At 42.3% G+C, this 21,451-nt stretch overlaps 1 protein-coding gene and 2 non-coding genes across 3 annotated transcripts in view; all 3 read left to right on the forward strand.

Moving 5' to 3' along the window:
• LOC144480817 (uncharacterized) overlaps positions 1 to 21,451 on the forward strand; it is a 1,107,688-nt gene that overhangs the window by 765,332 nt on the left and 320,905 nt on the right. The gene's annotated exons all lie outside the window — the stretch shown is intronic.
• trnan-guu (transfer RNA asparagine (anticodon GUU)) lies at positions 2,383 to 2,456 on the forward strand. The gene has a single exon. It is a non-coding gene; the product is annotated as a tRNA-Asn (tRNA).
• Positions 6,368 to 6,439, forward strand: trnaq-uug (transfer RNA glutamine (anticodon UUG)). Its single transcript has one exon. It is a non-coding gene; the product is annotated as a tRNA-Gln (tRNA).

The following is a 21,451-nucleotide window of genomic DNA, read 5'->3' on the forward strand; positions in this document are numbered from 1 at the left end:
ATGGAAAGTAAGATTTTAAATAAACAATGCAAAAAAGGGAAATTAAAAAATAAATATACATAAATAAAGATATAGGATAATAAAAATAAATAAATAAGATGAAATGAAATTAAACAAAATAAATGGAAATGGGGTGAAGATGGCAGACAGGAGATGCCCTGAAGTTGTTGAACTCAATGGTAAGTCCGGAACGCCGTAAGTACCGAATCGGGAGACCGGGGCGATATTCCTCCAGTTTGCATTGGAGTGCCTCTTCATAGCATTGTTTCTTGCCCCTTCCATCATATTACTGATGATCAAGAGTAGACTAGTGGTACTTGGTGGCGTTGCATTTGACCTGACACCGGGCAATCTTGGGCAAATTTTAGCTTTGGCGGCTAGATGGCAGTGTTGCAGTTTAGGAACAGCTTAGCTAAGGCTTTGGCAAGTTCTGAAGCACAATTCTTCAGCACCATTGCCAGATTATTTTTCAGAGCCATAGCATTTGCTCTTTCCAATGCCTTCAAGCTTCTTTTTTCTTGAAATCATACGGAATAGTAAAGTGTTTCTGTCCCGCTCAGTATCAACCCACTCTGGCTTTGTGTGCGTTTTCTCAGAAATAGTGAAGACTAAATATTCAATATTTTGATTGATACCCAATTCAGTTCACATTTAACAATAAACTTGAATTCGGAACCTTCAGAGCAGTGAGTTTTGATAACGTTTCTGCCCTGTTTATTGCCTGGGACCTGCACAAATATGAATAGAATGTGATAACACCTTCAACACTGAAAGTTCGCTCAGGATAAAAGCGACTGGTCTTGAAGGTCAAACCGTGCAATCTGATTTAACTTCAGAACCTGACTTGCGGAAGTACAATTCGGCTCAAAACCCATTTTTCATGCGGCAGAGAAATTCATCTCACATTAGAATCATAAAATTACATTTGCGCCTTTTTTTCTCTTTTTCCATGTCTCGGGCGGCACGGCGGTACAGTGGTCAGCACTGCTATCTCACAGCGCTAAAGACCCAGGCTCAATTCCCAGCTTTAGTCACTGTCTCTGTGGCGCTTGCGCGTTCGCCCCGTGTCTGCGTGGGTTTCTTCTCACAGCCTGAAAGACGTGCTGGTTATGTGCATTAACCCCAACAGGCGCCGGAGTCTCGCGACTAAGGAATTTAACAGTGTCTTCATTGCAGTATAAACCTTACTTGTGACTAATAAATATACTTTACTTTAACTGAGCATTTTGCAGAATATTATTTAACACTTGGAAATGCAACTGCAGTTAGGCTGAGAGACAATGTTTTCTGTCACTATTTAATAACAAACGGAAATGAGGTAACTTTTCCTCACACTGAGAGATGAGGAAGTTTGAACACTGTTGTCCTATTTCACACAGGGAACCATTAACATTTTAGGTGAATTTATTAAACACCACACTTCAGAAACAGAGAATACATGACTCTGAAGTACAATCAGACAGCACGGTTCGACACTCCAGTCAGTTGTCGAGCATAGTTTTTGTAGTGTAGTGTTTATCACAGTCATCTGACACACGAAAGGTTCCCAGTTCCAAAACGGATGGAAACATTTATACATACTTTTAACCTCAGAGTGAGGAAAAGAACAATAATTCACGTTAATTGCTGAATATAAACTGAATACAGTATTTTACACAGTGTTGCATTTTCCCTTCCCCTCTACACTTCTGTACACACTCAAATCTGACAGAATATCTTGAACTGGTTACCGTTTCCAGCTCTCACTGCTCAGAAAGCTTCTCTCAAACTTGCACATTCGGGCTTTTTCATTTGTTCATTCCTTAAACATGGCCGTCGCTAGCCATCATTCACTGCCCAACCCTAGTTGAGATGCAACCATACTGCTGTGGCTCTGGAGTCACATGTAGGCCAGACCAGGTCAGGAGAGCAGATTTCCTTCCTAAGATACATTGGTGAATCATTTGGGTTCCTTCAAAAATCGAAAATGCTTTCACGGTCATCAATGGATTCTCAATTCCAGATTTTTCCTATTGTATTCAAATCCCACCAGCTGTCCTGGCCGGTCCCCAGAATATTAGCTGGTCGAGCGATAATTCGCCCCTCCTAAAGCATCTCCGAATGGAAAGTATTGGATCCTTGGTCTTCTGGTGGTCAGTTCCCTTCCCTCCCGTTGAATTCCTCCCTCTGGCCAGAGACATGGATTCATTTTAGCTGCACGTTCATAGAAGAAAGGGTATAACCGCTACACCACAGCAATACTACGGGATCGAAAGAAACAAAGAGACTTGTGTAGACTTGTAAATGGTGCGGTGATGCTGTAGTTCTGGAACAGGTTTCGCAGAAATAGAATTGTGATCATTGACACCCTGGATTAGAATATCGTTAACAGCTGCTGTGTCAGTCTCTGTGGTGCAATTGGTCAGCGCGTTCGGCTGTTAACCGAAAGGTTGGTGGATCCAGACCACCCAGGGACGGAGCTTGTGCTTTTTCCTTCCCATGATCCTTCAAAAGCAAACAGTTGCGGGTTGGCAATGGGTCCGTGGGCGTCAATAAAAATAGCTCTCAAGTTTTACCGGCTGTACTGTCATCTGGTGTCAGTTTGAGTGGTGACGCTGCCGGAGAAATTCAGAGCTGGATTTCACCCAGAAAAGCAGCAAAGTTTAAAAACAGTGGCGCCCAACTTGGGGTTGCAACCCACGGTCCATTAACGGTGATAAGTTAATGTTGTTCAGCAGAATTACCACAAGACGGTTTATCACAGGTTGATACTAACACTGCAGTAAAATTAAATGTAGTAGAAAAGGATGGCATGGTGGCACAGTGGTGAGCAATGATGCGTCACAGCGCCATTGGCTCAGGTTAAATTCCTCAAGTCACTGCCTGTGCGGAGTTTGCACCTTGTCTGCGTGGGTTTCCTCTGTGTGCTCCGGTTTCCTTTCCAAAGATGTGTGATTTCGGTTGCTTGGCCATGCTAAATTGACCCGCCTGTCAGCGGGATTATCAGGGTAAATATGTGGGTTTCCGGGAATAGGGCGTGGGTGGGATTGTTGTCAGTGCGGACCCGATGGGCCGAACGGTCTCCTTCTGTACTGTAGGGATTCTACAAGAATGTTTCATTGTTCATTTTGACTGTAGGAACCAAAAGAGGCAATGCAAGTATAAATTGCTGTGGGTAATTGACGAGCTTGTGGAATGGGGCGGATTTTTCTCTCTGCTGTTGAAACTGGCAGCAATATCACTCATGCATTCGATCAAGAAGTAACTGCAACTCCACCTGCATCATGTCCTGCAAGAAAACAATAAATCTTCATTTTCTGACCGGGAATCGAACTCGGGCCGCAGTGGTGAAAACAACAAATCCTAACCATTGACCAACAGGGAAACTGCCTGCAATGGTTTTAATCTCGCCTATCTATGGTAACTTGGCGCATTTTTTTCAATTTCAGCGGGGTTTTTTTGTATTCCAGGGACAAGTCCGTCTGACAAGAGCCTCTTGATATAAACAAACTTCCTGCGGATGCTGGAATCTGAAACAAGATCAAAAAATGCCAGAAAATCTCAACTGGTCTGAAAGCCTCTGTGAAGAGAGAAAGCTAACGTTCAAAGTCAGGATGACCTTCGTCAGAGCTGAAGACAAAGAAACGTGGACGAGATTTATACTGTAATGGTGAGGGATATGGGTGAGGGGTGGGTGGCAAAGGTGTCACATATCAATCAAGAAAAACAAAAAGGCAAATTAAATGGTGGTGATCATGGCTGAGAAGGGAGCTGCAGGCTGCGCATTAAGAGATCAGAATGTGCAAATGGCAGAACAAAGGAAATGTAGGATTTGGCCCGAGTGGGATGGAGGGAGAGGGGACAACAAGATGGAAAGTGAGATTTTAAATAAACAGTGCAAAACATGGAAATCAAAAAAATAAATATAGATATAAAAGAAAAAATATTAATTAATAAAAATAAATTGCATAAAATTAAATAAAACAAAATTAATGGAAATGGGGTGAAGATGGAGGAAAGGAGATGCTCTGAAGTTGTTGAACTCAGTGTTAAGTCTGGAATGCAGTAAGATCCGAATCGTGACATCGGGGGATGTTCCTCCAGTTTGCATTGGAATGCCTCTTGATATCATTGTTTATTGTCCCTTCCGTCACCTTACTGATGATCAAGAGTAGACTGGTGGTAATGTGGGGCGTTGGATTTGACCTGATTTTTGTAAAGCGGGCAATCTTGGGCAAGTTGTAGCATTGGCGGTTGATGCCAGTGTTGTAGTTTAGGAACAGCTTAGTTGAAGGTGCGGCAAATTCTGAAGCGCAATTCTTCAGCACCATTGCCAGAATATTTTTCAGAGCCGTAGCATTTGCTCTTTCCAATGCCTTCAAGTTTTTTTTTACTTGAAACGGTATGGAACAATGAAGTGTATCTGTTCTGTTCAGTGTCTACCCCACTCTGGCACTTTCTCTTTTCTCTCTGTAGATCTGTCTCAGTCCTTCCCTCTCTCAGTCTAACTATCCATTCCCCTTTTTTGTTTTTGTTCCATCTCTTCTCTCCCTGTTTATGTGGAACCAAATTTAACTGAATTGATTCCTGAAATGAGGCAGTAGTTGAGCTCGGAATTGATTTAAAGTGGGGGAGGAGACTCAATGGGACATGTGATCTAATCCAATTCCATTCATTTGGTTCATTGCCAATACCAGCTCTGACAGCAATGACTTCTGCTGGTGTCCTTGATGGGAAATCTAAGACACTAAATTTAGGATATGATTTTTATGAAGGAGGGGGATCACATTCTCCCACTGTTCGATTTTCAATTAAATTACTATAAACGTTATGAACAGCTTTGGTCAAACATGTGATTACTAAAATTTAATGCAGTGGAATGAATCATCATTCATTTTGATTCGAGGAACCAGCAGAGAGAATGTAAAGTGAGCAACTGGATAAAAGCAAATTACGGTGGATGCTTGAATCTGAAAGCAAATGTGTCACACAAAACTTTGACAAAGGGTCATCCCGACCGAAACGTCAGCTCTTTTCTCTTCGACAGATGCTGCCAGACACAATGTGATTTCCAGCGTTTTCTCTTTTTGTTAAAGTGAGCAACCGACGGGCTTGTCGGACGAGTTTAGTTGCTCTCCCATTAAATCGGAGCTGCATCATGTACCCACGTTGGTATGTGGTCATCATGCTCGCTTTGCATCTCGAAAGCCCACGGTTCGAAACGAGGTAGAAACATTTCCCGATGGCTTTGTTTCAAAGTGGTTCGGATTACAGAGTTATCCTCGTTTATCACGAAACTTGAGTTGAACTATTGAGTTTTCTACGGTATTTCAAGCGGAAATAACTCAGTAAAGAATATAAAAGGGAAGGTCTGTGACAGTGAGTAAGACAACTGACACAAGGAATAACGGTCAAGGGCAACATTGGTTGGTTCCGGTTATGTTTAAACTTTGCTGCTTTTCTCAGTGTACTCCAGCTCGCTATTCCTCCCGCAGTGTCACCGCTGAAACTGAGTCTTTCTCCATCCCGCTTTGTAAATTTCACAATTACTGCTTTCTGAATGAAAACTGCTTGCAATCAGTCGAAGTCAAATAGTTTAGTATTTCATTCATGGAGAGGTTTTCTTGTAATTTAGCCCGAGAATGTTATCCAGAAATGAGTGATATTTCTGTCAATGCAAACGGTTAAATCTGACCCATTACCACCCAAATTTTCCCTTGTATCACCACCTCTATCGGCAGCGTTTTGCATCATATCACTGTTTTTCACTATTTGTTTTTGTTCTTGACCTGTTGCACGTGTGACATTTCCAACTCGGAAGTAAAAATGCAAATCTCACTCCACCGATTCTGGCAGAGCTGCTTTGGACCAGGCAGTATTGCTGGTTTGTCTATGAAAATCATTAAATCTTAACATATCGAACGCAGCCTGCGACCCTGAAAGCGCCGAATCCTAACCACGAGACCACCAGGATCCCATCTGCCTGATTTTCCGAGAGAGTGATTACAGGAATATGCACAGCGCCAATTGTCCACAGTCACACACTCCTTTCTGTCTGTTAAGATTTGAAATTCTTCATATTTTCACATTGGCTTCCAGTGTGATGAAAGCAGAGCTCTGATCAGCTGATGTTGTTCAGTAAAATTACCACAGTAATGTTGATATCTGTTCGATGCTAACATTGCTCTTTGAATGTGATCAGCTGCAGTGAAATTTAATGCAGTTGAAGGGAGCCTACTCATTTTTACAGGAGCAACCAGCCAGGGCAATGTAATGATTAATTGTTGTGGGTAATTGACGGGATTGTACAACGGGACTGATATTTCTCCCTGCTGTTCAAATTGGCACAAGTATTGAGCGACGATTTTCAGATGGCTGCCGTGAGTTGGGTTTCGTGGTGTAATGGTGAGCACTCTGGACTTTGAATCCAGCAATCCGAGTTCAAATCTCGGCGGAGCCTTGCTTTAATTTGCAAAGGCAGATGATTGATTTGCTGAAGGGCGCTTCGTTTCAATTTCTCACAAAGCACGAATAGAGAGGACAATTTGTCAGCCAGTTCAACTGCTATTACAATGCACATTGCTGAGCCTCAGGCGCCAGATCCCTGCAACGTTAGTGTTTTTCATCTTTTCGCTGTCCTTCAACTCCTCTGTTGAAAAAAAGAAGTGGTTGGTGTCACACAATAACAATTCGACTGGGGTCTGGCAATTATTGAGCAAGTGTGTGTGCCTGAGCGTGTGTGTGCGTGAGCGTGTGTGGTGTGTGTGTGAGCGAGAAAGAGAGGGTGTGGGTGTGTGTGTGTGTTTTGGGATAAAAGTCTACTGTCTTCATTCAGATTGCTGTTGATTCCACGGGTAACGTGTCGCACTCTGGCCTCTCACCTCCTAACTTTTGTTTAGATTGAGACAGATAACAGAGTGAATTACACGTCCAGGTGGACACAATGCCCACTGTAGCTTCCCTGCCTCTCAGCGCTTTGTATTCTTGAGCAATCGTTCTCTGGGGTTGATGCAATGACGCCAGTACAATCATTCGCTGCAGCATCCGTGGTTGCGGTGTAATTTGCTGAAATTTCCACTTACTGAGAATTTAAAATTAAATTCCCTTCAGCAAACCCATTATCTGCTTTAGCAAAAAAAAACAATCTTTCACCAAGCTCTGAACTCCGATTACTGCATTCGGAGTCCAGGGTGCTCACCATCACAGCAGAGAAACAGGAACAGAGCCGTCCGATGCAAATGGTCACTCAAAGCATGTGACCTTTTTCATTCAATGTGGCAGCAACAGTAAGTGGGTCAAATGCTTTGAGTGACCATTTGCAACCGGCTGCGATGTTATAGGTTCTCTGGTCTAATGGTGAGCACTCTGAACCCAGCAAACCGCGTCTAAATTTAGGTGGATCCTTGCTCTTATTTGCCATTGTTGAGGATTGATTTGTCGAAGGAACTTTTGTTTAAATTCCTTACAAAGGTGGAATTTGTCAGCCAGTTCAACTTCTATTACATTGCACTTTTCTGAGTCTCTGGCGAGAGATGCCTGCATCAGCAATGTTTTTTTTAAATTTCATCTTTCGCTGCTCTTTAAATCCCCGCTTGTTTTCCATATCCCTTTAATTAGTTTTTTAAGTTGGAAATATATCTATCTCCTTATTGAAATCATCCAGCGATTGAGACTCCACCGTGCTATGCGGCAGCGAGTTCCACCAATTCACCACACTCTGCGAGAAGTACTTCCTTCTCATCTCACTTTTAAATCCACCGCCTCTCAATCTATACCTGTGACCTCTTGTTCGGGATGGTTTACGTTTAATCGATCAATCCCTTTTAGAATTTTATTGCCTCGGTCAGATCTCCTCTCATCCTTCTAAACTTCTTGTGGGACTATTTCACCTCACTGTTAATTTCATGATGCAGCGAACTCAATCCGTGTTGTCATTGGCTGAAGGAGACACTTATGTACCATCCAAACAGGACATTTTGAAGGAGCAACTTGTCGATGGTAAAACAAATCTGAGATGAAAATAATGAGCAAAGGAATATGAGGTAAATCGGTTTGAGAAACTAAGTTCACTAGTTGCCCTGGAGTCCAGTGTTTTGTGTTCCACGCTCTGCTCGTGAGGTTTCGGTTCAATTCTCTCTCAGGAAAATAATTACTGCTCTGGCAAAACTGTTAGAACTAATCCGATTTACTCTCTGATCGGAAGCGGATCTATTAAATTCAGTCGAGTGATATTTTCAAGTTTACTGCATTGGAAATATCACAAGTGCAAATGTTCATGGAAAAACACTGAAAGAGAAGGACAGTAATGGGCTGCAAAACGCTGCCAATAGAGCTGGTGATATAAGGAAAAATCTGGATGGCAATGGGTCAGATTTTGCCATGTACACTGGCACTGAATTATGAAACTTATCCCTCACTCTTCAATGAAAAACATTTGGAAATATTTCAGTGCTGTTCGAACCGTCGGAAGCGAACATGATAACAGTCGTGGAGTATTTGCGGCATGTTGTCATTGGCTGGACACATCATTGGGAGTGAATCAGAACGTGCCATTTTGCAGGAGAATCTTGTTTGTGGTGAAAGTGGTCTGGAGTGAAAATTGCAATAACAAAAGGAGCGTGGATGAAGCAAATTGTAAAACACGCTGTAACTTGGTGGTTAGAGTTGGATACTGCTCATTTGATTGCAGATCAGAAAATGAAGATTTGCTGCTCTCGTCCAAACCGTGAAACCAAATAAGTTATTTCCTGGAAATGTATAGAAATCTCAGTCTCGCCTTGTGCCCTGTCCTTTCTGAAGTAAAGACCCTGAGCAAATTCAGCAGAAAGTTTTGTTGTTATTTCTGGCAGGAGATTGGGAACCAGACGAGTTTGAGGACAATTTAAATGGTGCCCACCCTTAAATGCAGCTCATTGTTTTTCTAACTGGAGATGATTTTTGTTTGTTACACATTTCAGGATGACCAAATTCAATGAAAAATTAGGTTGGAGATTTCTGCTGGCCCTTCCCATCTCCATTCCTCCTATATTATTTCACTCACTATATCAGTAAATTACACGATTACAACGTCTGGACGCGAGGCCGAGCGGTCTAAGGCTCCAATCTCAGCGGAGACATGGGTTTAAATCCCACAGCTGCCAGAATTAATTTGGGTTTTGGTCCTTCCATCTAAAGTCTGACAGCTCATCTTGAATGAAAGAGTGTGAGCGGTGTCGTTTCTGGCAGGAACAACGAGGCGAGACAGTCCCAGCCGGTAGGGGAACGGAACGTGTGCGGAAGGAATGGATTTTTCCTTTCAAGAGCACACAAAGGAACATAGGCTGAATGACTGTCTGCCAGTATAAAGAAAAGATTGAAAACCGGCCTACTGATGATTTGGGATTTTCCAACTGAAGTTCAAATCCTTTCCTGTCCGCTTCCCATCAATCCTCAATCTCACCAGATAGGTACATAATTATCCTGGCGTAACCGTGAAACCATTCTCTTTTAATTTCATTTACTTATGTTCTCATCAGATGTGACTTGACATGTTTAATTAGAACACAAATGATTTTTCAACCAATTATAATAGCTATTGCTGTTATCTGTAACATGAAATCGATAGTGAGGTGAAATTGCCCCACAAACTGTTCATGTGTAACTTCCAATTTTCAGGACCCATCAATCTCACCTCTGTTGATCCTGTGAAATTCACAAGGTAACATGCAACAAATATTTATCGCTGAAAGTAACTGGCACACATCAATTTCTGCCGCTTTCATCTGTAATTTGTTTCTGAAGTGTGACGGTTATTGCATTCACCTTTTCGAAAAGTGCAAGACATTATTATTAAAAATCAATCAACTCTCAGTGTGAGGAAAAGTTGTCTCATTACCGTTTGTTGTTAAATATTAAGGGATTACATTATCTCACAGCCATGTGATATTTGCACTTCTTCAAATTTTGAATGAGATTTTACAAAGTGCCTGCTCACGTGTCAGCCATTTAGGATAGAGGCAATGAGATACTTATTCGATCAAAGGTGTGTGAATCTTTGAAATTCTCGAGCCCAGCGATCTGTGAATCCTCAATGATTAGGATATTGAAGGCTGAGATAGAGTGTATTTTGGAATCTAAGGGAATTAAGGGCTTTCGAGATAGGGTGGGTAATTTATGTTGAGTCTGCGGATCTGCCAACATTTTACTAAGTGGTGGAGGATGCTCAGTTGGACATTTGACTAAACGCTGCTCCATTTATTCTGTTCACTGGCAATGCCAGAGATGACAGCCACCTTTTGCACTGTTAGCGATCATGAGAAATGTAAACTATTTAATTTAAGGAAACGGTATCTGTGGAGGAATGGGATCGAATCCCACCTCTGTCAGTTATGCTGCTGACTTTAAACGTAATTAAAAAGCTTTGCCCGAACATGTGGTCACAAAAATTTAATGCATTGGAATGCATAATTATTCATTGTGACAGAAGGAGCCAGCAGAAGCAATGCAAATGTAAATTGATGTGAGGAGTTCAAGGGCTTGCAAAACCAGTTTAGTTGCTCCTCCAGAAAGCCAGATCTGCTTCCATTTCGAATATCGTCATTTTTCTGCAGTGTGTTGGTTATCACATTCTCCTTATACGTGAAAGGTTTCAGCGTCGAAACCGGGCAGGGACTTTTCAGAATGCTTTTGATTTCAGAATTATTCTCGTTTGTCACTAAACATTAACTGATCTGCTGAGTATTTCCAACATTTTATGATTATAGTGTCAGGAACCACGCCGTAAAAAAAAAGAACACAAGGGGGGGTCCAGGATAAAGAGCAAGAAAGGATGGATTAACTGATACAAGGAATGATAGACAGGGCAACATTGAGCAGGTGATAGTGGAGCCCGGGTGGTTCAGTGTTTGAGAGTCAATGCTTTCAACGCCAGGGCCCGGGACTGATGACAAACGGTTAACTGAACAGCACATTTTGAAGATGGAAATTGCTCAGACCCAGGAAGTGAAAAAATGTGAACACAAGCGGAAATAACGCATTTTGATGCAATTGTTTATAAGACGTTAAAATGTCAGTGTAACAGTGCTTTCATTAATGTTATTTGACTATTTGGTACAGTGGTGATGATCATCTAATTTCCAATGTCTCACATCAGCTTCCTTGGGGGTATAGTGGTATGGCTTCAGTGACATGTAGCAGATTTGACTCTCAGCCATGGAGTGAATAACTTTTTGTTGATTTCTTCATTAAATGAAAACAGGCCTCACAGTGTCTGTGAAGGGTGTAACACGGTTCATCTTTTAGCTGGATGAACTTGCACCAGAGCTGGAAATTTCAGAGTTGAGCTCTGAAGAAGGATACCATGGCATTCATTCTTCAGTTAAAGTAACGGACACACTCTGCCGCTATCAAGTTACATCTTTTAACTCTGCTTCCCATCTCACATTTCCACATCTATCAAACATCACCCACCAGAAAATCCAGCCTGTTCCTCACTTCACTGATAATGAGGCACTCACTCTGCGCTCTTAATGGCAATTGGTTCCATAGCTCAGTGATTAGATGGTTGGTTTTGTAAGCCTGGGCTCGTGAGTTCTCGCTGGAGCTTCAGCTTAAAACACATCTGATCTGTAGGGACAAGGCAGCGAGACTGGCCACACGTCAAGTTTTAATGCACAGGTAAGGGCGGGTTCAATTTTGGAAAGTGAATAGGCATTCACCTTTTCGTAAAAATAGAAAGAGCAGAACATTTTTGAAAAGGTGGGAACGTTGGTGCTGATATTCAAAGAATCCGAGGTGTATTTGTAGATGGAATGCATAAAGCTAGCGTTGAGTTGCAGCAAACATTTAGGAAGGGGAATTACATTTTTGCCTTTGTTGCCAGTAGACTGGAGAACAAGAATGACGAATTGTTGCTGCAGTTGTACAAGGTTTTGCGGGGAACACATGTGGAACATTCTGCGCAGTTTTAGTATCCAATAATTACAAACTATGAGACAAAATGGATGAACAGCAACTGACATAAGTTGAATGTATGATTGCATATGTAGAACTGGAACCCAGCATCACACCGAGTGAATCCGCTGTCTGCTTAAATGTTGCTCAGTGAAAGTTTCAACAATCCTCCACTGTGTAACATACGGGCCCTGAGTCAATAAGCAATATCCACTCGAAAGTAAAAGAGAACGTGCTAATCTGTCTCCCAACTTTCAAACATCTTGTGATTTTCTGTACCATTTACCATGAGGATTCATCAAATAAGTGAATGCAGATGGTAACAATGTGTTCCCCCTTTCGGGAAACTGAATCATATTGATGGACAAAGAGGGACACACGCTGACACCGACAGTGACAAAGGCCCGAGGAATTGCAAACACCCATAAATCAAGGATGTCACCAAATTGGATTCAGTTTTCATCCATTTCCGGCTGGAGGTTTGGTAAATTCTCGTCGATGAACAGAAATGAAGGAATGCGGATTTGAAGCATGAAAAATGGGCCTGAATATTTGGAAGGTTTTGATTTTATTGAACGAATTCTGGAGTACTGAAGAGAATGGAAGCTGAGCATCCCAGTGGGTGCTGTTCAAATCTTCCGCGGAAAACAACAATGGATATCAGATCCATTACCAAAACCACTTGGACAGCACGTCAACGAGTTAATGAGTTAGTGTCACTCATACGAAATCACAGGATAGTTACAGCAACAAAGTGGAACATTCGGCCTGACGGGTTCACCCTGAAATCAGCACGCACCATCGGTTTTTGTTCTTCACACAATGCCAATCACTGAACAGCCAAAGGAGAAGAAACTTGGGGCAGTGGTGGGATGTGAAGACACGGTTGCTTTAGAAACTACAGCTTAAAGCTAGTGCACTCAACGTTTCAGCCACGCTACCACTAGAACACATAATGGGTTAGGAATAGAACTTCTAACCCATCGACTCTCTCATAATATCTCCGAAACACAGACAAGGACTTATTTCCCGTCTGTTTTATATCAGACCTTTCCAGCTCTGATGAAGCATCATCCAGCTGGAAGATTCATTCTGTTTCCCACTCCGTGGATGCTGCCAGATCGAGTTTAACTGAATGAGGAATTCACTTTAAATTTGTCAGTTCACACAGCAACGCAAAATAGTTACTCTCTGGCCAGAGCTTGAACCCAAGCCACAGTGATGAAAGTTCCGAATCCTAACCAATGGATCAACAGGGAAGCAGACAATGACTTCGCCAATCAACTTACCATCATTACTTTAGCTATTGCCTTTCTTCTGGTCCGTCACACACAGACAGATTTCTCATTAAAAATGTTCTGTTTAGTTCCCTATTTGTGACCTACCATCAAGCCCATGCCATGGTCCTGAAAACATTGAGTCTGAAACACTAAACCACCCGGGATCTGCCATCGGCAGCTCAAAGTTGCTTTCTTTGCCATTCCTTGTGTGAGTTCATCATGCCTTGCACTCAATCACAGACCTTCCCCTTTCGTTCTTTAAAATGAATTGGTCGCTTTGCGCCGCAGGACATCTGTCGCGTCGTGGGCACCAGCAGAGGGTTCAAAACTGAGCAGAAACATTATCAAAACACGTCCACTATAGTGTGGCAGGCTATGACATCAAGGAACGATTCAATAGCCCGAATGTGCTTTCTCTGGGGAATGGGGGCTGACATGATCTGATTGTGGCCTGTCAGATGGGTGACAGGATAAATAAGAAAAAAATATTTTCACTCATGAATGGAGGAGGATCAACATCAGAAATTGTTTTTTTGTTCTCTACCTCCACAGGCATTACCAGATCTTCTGAGCATTTGCAGTGTTTTCTGTTGTTGTTATTTCAGATATTCAAGATCTGCAGTATTTCATTTATTTACCTGGAGAATGTTGTGAATATGAAACCCATCACGACAGGGATTGAGATCAGCAGGAAATTCAGTGACAAAAACAAACTCTGTGAAAATAATGCTCACCAGCTGAAAGTGGAAAATGCTTCACTCAGTCATCCTGTTTACATACACAACAGCTCAGTTCCCCAGTGCAACAGGATACATGTAGTTTCCCCACCTGTTAAAACTCCTGTTTTAAAAGTTCAGATGTCATGATTTGCAGTCAATACATTCTTATTGTCAAGACAGGGTTTCAATATACCGCCTCAGGAGAAAGCACTTGGGCATGAAAACTGACCGACTGCAAAACTCTCCCCTGTAAAGCTCTACCCTCCGGCAAATATCCACCCACTGCAAATCTCTCCTATTCCCAGATTGAACGTCACTGCCCCAATTTATCAGCCCCTATCCCGGACTGAACAATAATGTCACACTTCGCAGATTACACGGTGATATTCATTGACAGTGTCCTTCCCTGTCTCACACTGAATCACACGGTAACTCATCACCAGGCCTTGCACTAGTCCAAGTTTCACCAGCGGAACTCCACTTACCCTGCCCCAAAATACACCACACTGTAAACCTTCACCAGTCAATGCCAAACTGTCCCAATTCATTGGTTAATGCTCTAGAATCAATCACATTACTCCAACTGTCTGTTCCATTTCACAGTGTGAAATGCCCCATGGGAAGCTGGCCTGGTTTTATAAACATTGTCCCGTCTCATCAGTCCCTTTCCCAATCTGATCCATAATGTTTCACCTGATATGTCGCTGTCCCCGATTTAACCAGCCTGTCTCACAATACGACACATTTTTCTAGACAGAACCACACTGTCCCATCTCACCAATCCCATCCTGACACCGAAACCTACTATCCAACCTCACATATTTCTGTCAATTATAGACCCACATTTTGCCACCTCGTCGCTCCCCGAACTAGATTATAACACACAGCCCCTTGAATTGCCTCGGCCCTTGACTCAATTAGACTTGCTCACATCATCGGTCCCTCGCCCTGAATGCACCACACTGAATCACCTTAGTAGCCCCTGTTCCGAGATAAAGTAAGCATTCCAATTTCAACAGTCCTGTCCCAGGCCAATAAATACTGACCCAAACCAAATGTCCCTTCCCCAGGCAAAATTGCAATACCGCATCTAACACTTCTTTATCCCATGGTTAACCACAGGGCCCCATTCCAAAGTTCTCTGTCTGAAACCTAGTTGCAGTAACCCACCAAACCACCCTCTATACAGGACTGACCCACAATGAGCCCTAATTAGACCTTTCCTCCGAGTATAACTGACTGCCACACTTCACTCTGCTCAATCCATCAAAGCCCAAAGTTGCATTTAGCAGCTTGAGCCACAGTTATTCCAGTGTTTCCTTCAGTTCTTGACTGAAACCTAGTTCTGCAGATCACCAGCCGCTGTCCCTGAATGAAAAAATGCTGTGGTATCTCAATGATGTCCGCTCCAATCTGAACAGCCACAATTCAGCATTTCCTTCCTGAGGATGAACATCATCAAGGTCACCCGAAACAAAATATTACAAACGCTGCCGAATTCACCCATGCTTTCAGAAGGCTCATCCACAGTTAAGCGTGGGATGAAGCTGTGAATGCAGAATGAGTGAAATGGCTTTTGCGGACAGAAGGATGAATGAAGTAAATGCATGGGGTGGAGAACGTGTCTGGATATCGGGACGGAGAATTGGTCACTGCAGAGATAGAATAGAACCAGAGGCCAGAAAGGGAGAAAGAGGCTGTGATGAAGATGTGGACGTGTTGGTCAATGTCGTAATGTCCGTCCCCAAAGAATATTATCCACAATTTGGAATATTTTTTGACAGCTGAACCTTCACAACCAACGCACTGCATACTGTAGGTATAATGTTTGGATGAGAACATTGAAAGTGCAATATAAATATTTTCTTCACAAATTGATTAAGACTTCAAACAGTGATCATATGATAAATAAATCTCAGATGGCGCAGGAAGTTTTCAATAATTGTGTTAACACTTATGGAGCAGTGTTATTCTTCAATCTCCGCCCTGCTTGTGAGAACTGAACAGATCAAAAATTTATAGAGGGATTATATGACAGGAATTATCTAAAGAATTCAATGTTCATAATCCTAAATTTCCACCTATCTGGGGGAGTTGGCTAGTCTATAAGACCATAAGATATACGAACAGAATTAGGCCACTCGGCCCATCGAGTCTGCTCCGCCATTCAATCATGACTGATTTTTTTCTCATCTGCATTCTCCTGCCTTTTGCCCATAACCCCTGATCCCCTTATTAATCAAAAATCTATCTATCTCTGTCTTAAAGATACTCAATCACCTGGCCTCCACAGCCTTCTGTGGCAAAGAGTTCCACAGATTCGCCACTCTCTGGCTGCAGAAATTCCTCCTCATCTCTGTTTTAAAGGATCGTCCTTTTAGCCTGAGGCTGTCCCCACTGTGGGCCACAGGGATCTGGAGAACTGTCACTGAACAAAATAATTATTCAGTCATTGTTCCAACTATCCGCCCATTCCAGCCACTAGTCTTTGCAGTTCTGAAGCTCTGTGTTGGTTCTCCTCATATTTTACAGTGCTTCCTTGACTGGTGTTACTTATAAGCATTGATTCGTTTTTATTTATACGAGATAGATTGATTGAATTGATAAAATGACATGATGTTATTGTGGAATTTTAAACCTAGGGACATAGCGTATTAGGAGAAATGATAGGTTACTCGGCCCTTCGAGCCTGCTCCACCATTCAAGAAGGCCGCAGCTGATTTGATAATATCTTGGATGCCACATCCCTCCCTACCTTACATAACCTTTCACTACTTTTTAATCAATGAACTATGGAGCACAGCATTAAAAAAAAACTAAGACTCTGTTTCCAATGCCTTCTGTGGAAGAGTTACAAAGACTCAAGAATCTCTGAGAAAAATAATAATTTCTCATTTCTGTCTTACATGCACGAGTCCTCATTATGTAACTGCAATCTTTAGTTCTACTTGCTCCAACAAACGGAAACATTGGCTGCACATCACTATTAAGAACTCTCAGAATCTTAAAAGTTTCAATCAAGTTGCCTCTTCCTCTTTTAAACTCCGGTGGATGCAAGCCTAAACTGTGCAATATTTTGTTGTAACGCAACCCATCCATTCCTGGCATTAACCCAGGTTTCATCACTGTTCAGCAAAACTGACGTAGCGTTAGGAATGTATTCAGATTCTGATAACAGTTAAACAAGCTGCTGATGTTTGTTTACTCGGAAGACAAGCAGGCTTGACTGATATTTAGCATTGATGCCTCATTGAGCCAGGGACCCGGTTTCGATTCCGGGCTTGGTCACTGTCTGTGCAGAGTCTGCAGGTTCACCCCATGTCAGGGTTGTTTTCCTCTGGATGCTCTGGTTTCCTCCCACAGTCCGAAAGACGTGCTGGTTAGGTGCATTGGCCATGCTAAACTCTCCCACACTGTTCCCGAACAGGCGTCACAATGTGGTGTCTCTGGGATTTTCACAGTAACTTCGTTGCAGTGTTAATGTAAGCCGACTTGTGACTAATCAATAAACGTTAAATAATAAACGGGTCGACAGTGGAGAGTCAAATGATACCCACTTAAATCTGCTGTCGAAAATACCTCTGGATCGATAGAATTGCTTCCACACTCACTGAAAGGAGAAATGTATGGTTTAGAAGATTTGATGCTGAGTCTGGTATACATGGCACTTTCCCATTGATCACCAATAATACAAAGAATATTGAGATGTGTTTGCAAAGCAGGTTGGAGAGGTGACCTAGTTTACTTTCGAAGAAATCTCCTGAAAACAATGAAGAATGCGAGGTTCAGTGCCTTGATTTCGAGAGTTTATGTCTCGAGTTTGCTGAATAGCAGCAGTGTAATATTTGCAATCATCCTGCTTCTGGCATGTCTCATGTATCAACTGATAGATCAAGATTATTTCCACAATCTCTAGTAAATTCACACTTATACACGGAATGAAATTTTGAAATTGTAGACTGACATTTATCAACAAGGATAATAGTTCTGATTTTATTTCACTTCAGATCAGTAACTGTGCGATTCAATATTCTTCATTTCAAAAAATTGTTCAGATTCATATGGCATTGGCGCAATCGTCCAACATGAGTGCAAAGCATTTTCAATAAACATGTATTTCGCAAGGAATGCTGAATTATCTCGTGTATTCAGCGATTGTGATTAATGTCAGTCAGCACTTAGTTTAATTGTTTCGCTGGGGACATTCCTCGCTCTATAAATAGGGAATGATTTCATCGTGTGTCATAATATTTCAGTGAGCGCAGTTACCAGTAGAAAGAGCGATCATTGAATCTCAAAGGCACTCTCACCATGTTATGGATTATTCCACTTGATCTTCGTATTCATTGGGTACTTTACGATATCCAAAAAAATTACTATCCACTCCTCGCTGGCGTTGGTGTCACTGGTGAGTTATTTCACTGCATTTATCACCCGGTCCATGAGATGCAGTTATGGACAGCATTCTGTGTAACCTTAATAGCCTGTATCTGCTAATGCCCTGGGAGCATTTCATATAATATTTGATCTCTAGCAGGCTCAATGGTCGCAGCTCCACAAATAGTTTGAAGCAGCCAACATGCATGGCTGCAGTTATTTTGCTTTAGATTTGAATAAATGTGGAGATAATCATTGAAAATATATTCAACCTTCAGTTCCCTTTCATGGGAAGACGCAGATTGCTTTCCAGACTGAATCACAGTAGGAACCAGGAAAATGTATAGCAAGAGGCTTTTGAACCTTGCTGTATGTTGTTAAAGTTGCTGATCCGTGAAAAGTAGCGCTGGCAGATATACCGCAATTAAACTCAGATATATGCAGCAATTTCCAATGCAATTCACATTTTCCTGCTCTGCTTCCTCATTATGGAATCTATATAGCAGGATAGAAATGGAACTAAAACACTGTTCCAGTGAAATTATTATTTCATTTCCCGATTATTGCTGAAAGAGACGTTTTACCTTTTTTTTCGACTTACGCATTGTAAGAGACCTTTAAAGAAATGACCAACTCTAACACGAGAACAATATTTCAGGTTATTTGAGAAGATAGAGTTGATTGGTTGGCAAGTAGATTCTGATGGGCGGAAATTTAAACTGATGAAGGTTTTTGCAGGAGCTGAGCCTAGAATGATCCTCTGGCAACACCATCTATTCGGGCCTCATTTGTGTCCCTACCTCACACAAATGAGTTGCTATATTCTTAATTTCAATGAATGACGATTCATTCGACCACCATGTCAGTCAATGTTTTTGACTCCTTGAGTGGTACATTTGTGAACAAGCTGACAATATTGATCGATGCATGAACACAGAATTGCTATCGATATGCAGGTGCTGTGAGATGTTGGAAATGTTGATGGATCCTTCAGTGTGTTTGTGGGAAACTTGCTCAGATCTGTTTGTAGTTCCTCGCAAAACTATTTGGTCAATTCGTGTTGTGCTCTATCAGTCATAATAAAGATGGTCTGGAACAGCACACTACTTCTGCGAGTGTTCACCAGTCCATACATCCAAAGACTCAATGAGGTGAGGACAAATCATATCCCACAAACGAACAGACATTTTGCTCCTTGTTCCTTTTATAACTTGATTTCGAGCAGGGCTCTCCGTTTATGCAAAGTGGCAGTTCAATGGATATTTGGATCCATCTTCGTGCATGCAGTCAGTTTTCTTGATATTGTCACCATTGTTCGGGATGATTATTTCAGTTGCTTTGCCGGGATTAAAGATATTGAAGTCTGGAGGAAGGCAAGAAATGATGTACCAAGTGATGGAGAGGAAAAGATTGCAAAGATGATTCTGGATCGGAGTGAAAGTAACAGGTTGTTGTACTGGGGGACTTTAACTTTACAAATATTGACTGGAAAAGCTATAGTTCGAGTACTTTAGAGGGGTCGGTATTTGTCCAGTGTGTGCAGGAAGGCTTCCTGACGCAGTATGTAGATAGACCAACAAGAGGCGAGGCCACATTGGATTTGGTACTGGGTAATGAACCAGGCCAGGTGTTAGATTTGGAGGTAAGTGCGCACTTTGGTGACAGTGAACACAATTCGATTACGTTTACCTTAGCAATGGAAAAGGATAGGTATATACTAAAGGGCAAGAGTTATAGCTGGGGGAAAGGAAATTATGATGCGATTAGGCGAGATTCAGCTGGCATAGGTTGGGGAAGGAAACTGCAGGGGATGGGCACAATTGTCATGTGGAACTTGTTCAAGGAACAGCTACTACACGTCCTTGATAAATATGTACCTGTCAGGCAGGGAGGAAGCAGACGTGTGAGGGAACCGTGGTTTACTAAGGAGGTTGAATCTCTTGTCAAGAGGAAGAAGGAGACTTATGTTAAGATGAGACGTGAAGGCTCAGTTAGGGCACTTGAGAGTTACAGGTTAGCCAGGAAGGACGTACAGGAAGAGTTAAGAAGAGCCAGGAGGGGACATGAGAAGTCATTGGCAGGTAGGATCAAGGAAAACCCTAAAGCTTTCTATAGGTATGTCAGGAGTAAAAGAATGACGAGGGTAAGATTAGGGCCAGTCAAGGACAGCAGTGGGAAGTTGTGCGGGGAGTCTGAAGAGATAGGAGAGGCACTAAATGAATATTTTTCGTCGGTGTTCACACTGGAGAGGGACAGTGTTGTCGAGGGGAGTACTGAGATGCAGGCTGTTGGACTGGATGGGATTGATGTTCATAAGGAGGAGGTGTTAGCAATTCTGGAAAGGGTAAAAATAGATAAGTCCCCTCGGCCGGATGGGATTTATCCTAGAATTCTCTGGGATGCTAGAGAGGTGATTGCAGAGCCTTTGGCTTTGATCTTTGCATCGTCATTGTCTACAGGAACAGTTCCAGAAGACTGGAGGATAGCAAATGTTGTCCCCTTGTTCAAGAAGGGGAGTAGGGACAACCCTGGTAATTATAGACCGGTGAGCCTTACTTCTGTTGTGGGGAAATTATTGGAAAGGAATACAAGAGAAAGGATTTATAATTACCTGGAAATGAATAATTTGATTTTGGTTTTGTGAAGGGGAGGTCGTGCCTCACAAACCTTGTTGAGTTCTTTGAGAAGGTGACCAAAGAGGTGGATGAGGATAAAGCGGTTGATGTGGTGTATATGGATTTCAGCAAAGCGTTTGATAAGGTTCCCCATGGTAAGCTTTTGCAGAAAATACGGACACATGGGATTGAGGGTGATTTAGTGGTTTGGATCAGGAATTGGCTAGCTGTAAGAAAACAGAGGGTGGTGATTGATGGGAAATTTTCATCCTGGAGTTCAGTTACTAGTGGTGTACTACAAGGACCTGTTTTGGGGCCACTGCTGTTTGTCATTTTTATTAATGACCTGGATGACGGCGTTGAAGGATGGATTAGTAAATTTGCGGATGACACTAAAGTCGGTGGAGTTGTAGACAGTGCGGAGGGAAGTGGCAGGGTACAGAGGGACATAGATAAGCTGCAGGGCTGGGCTGACAGGTGGCAAATGGAGTTTAATGCGGAAAAGTGTGAGGTGATTCACTTTGGAAGGAGTAACAGGAATACAGAGTAC

This window comes from Mustelus asterias, chromosome 30 (genome assembly GCF_964213995.1).
Source record: "Mustelus asterias chromosome 30, sMusAst1.hap1.1, whole genome shotgun sequence".
Lineage (NCBI taxonomy): Eukaryota > Metazoa > Chordata > Chondrichthyes > Carcharhiniformes > Triakidae > Mustelus > Mustelus asterias.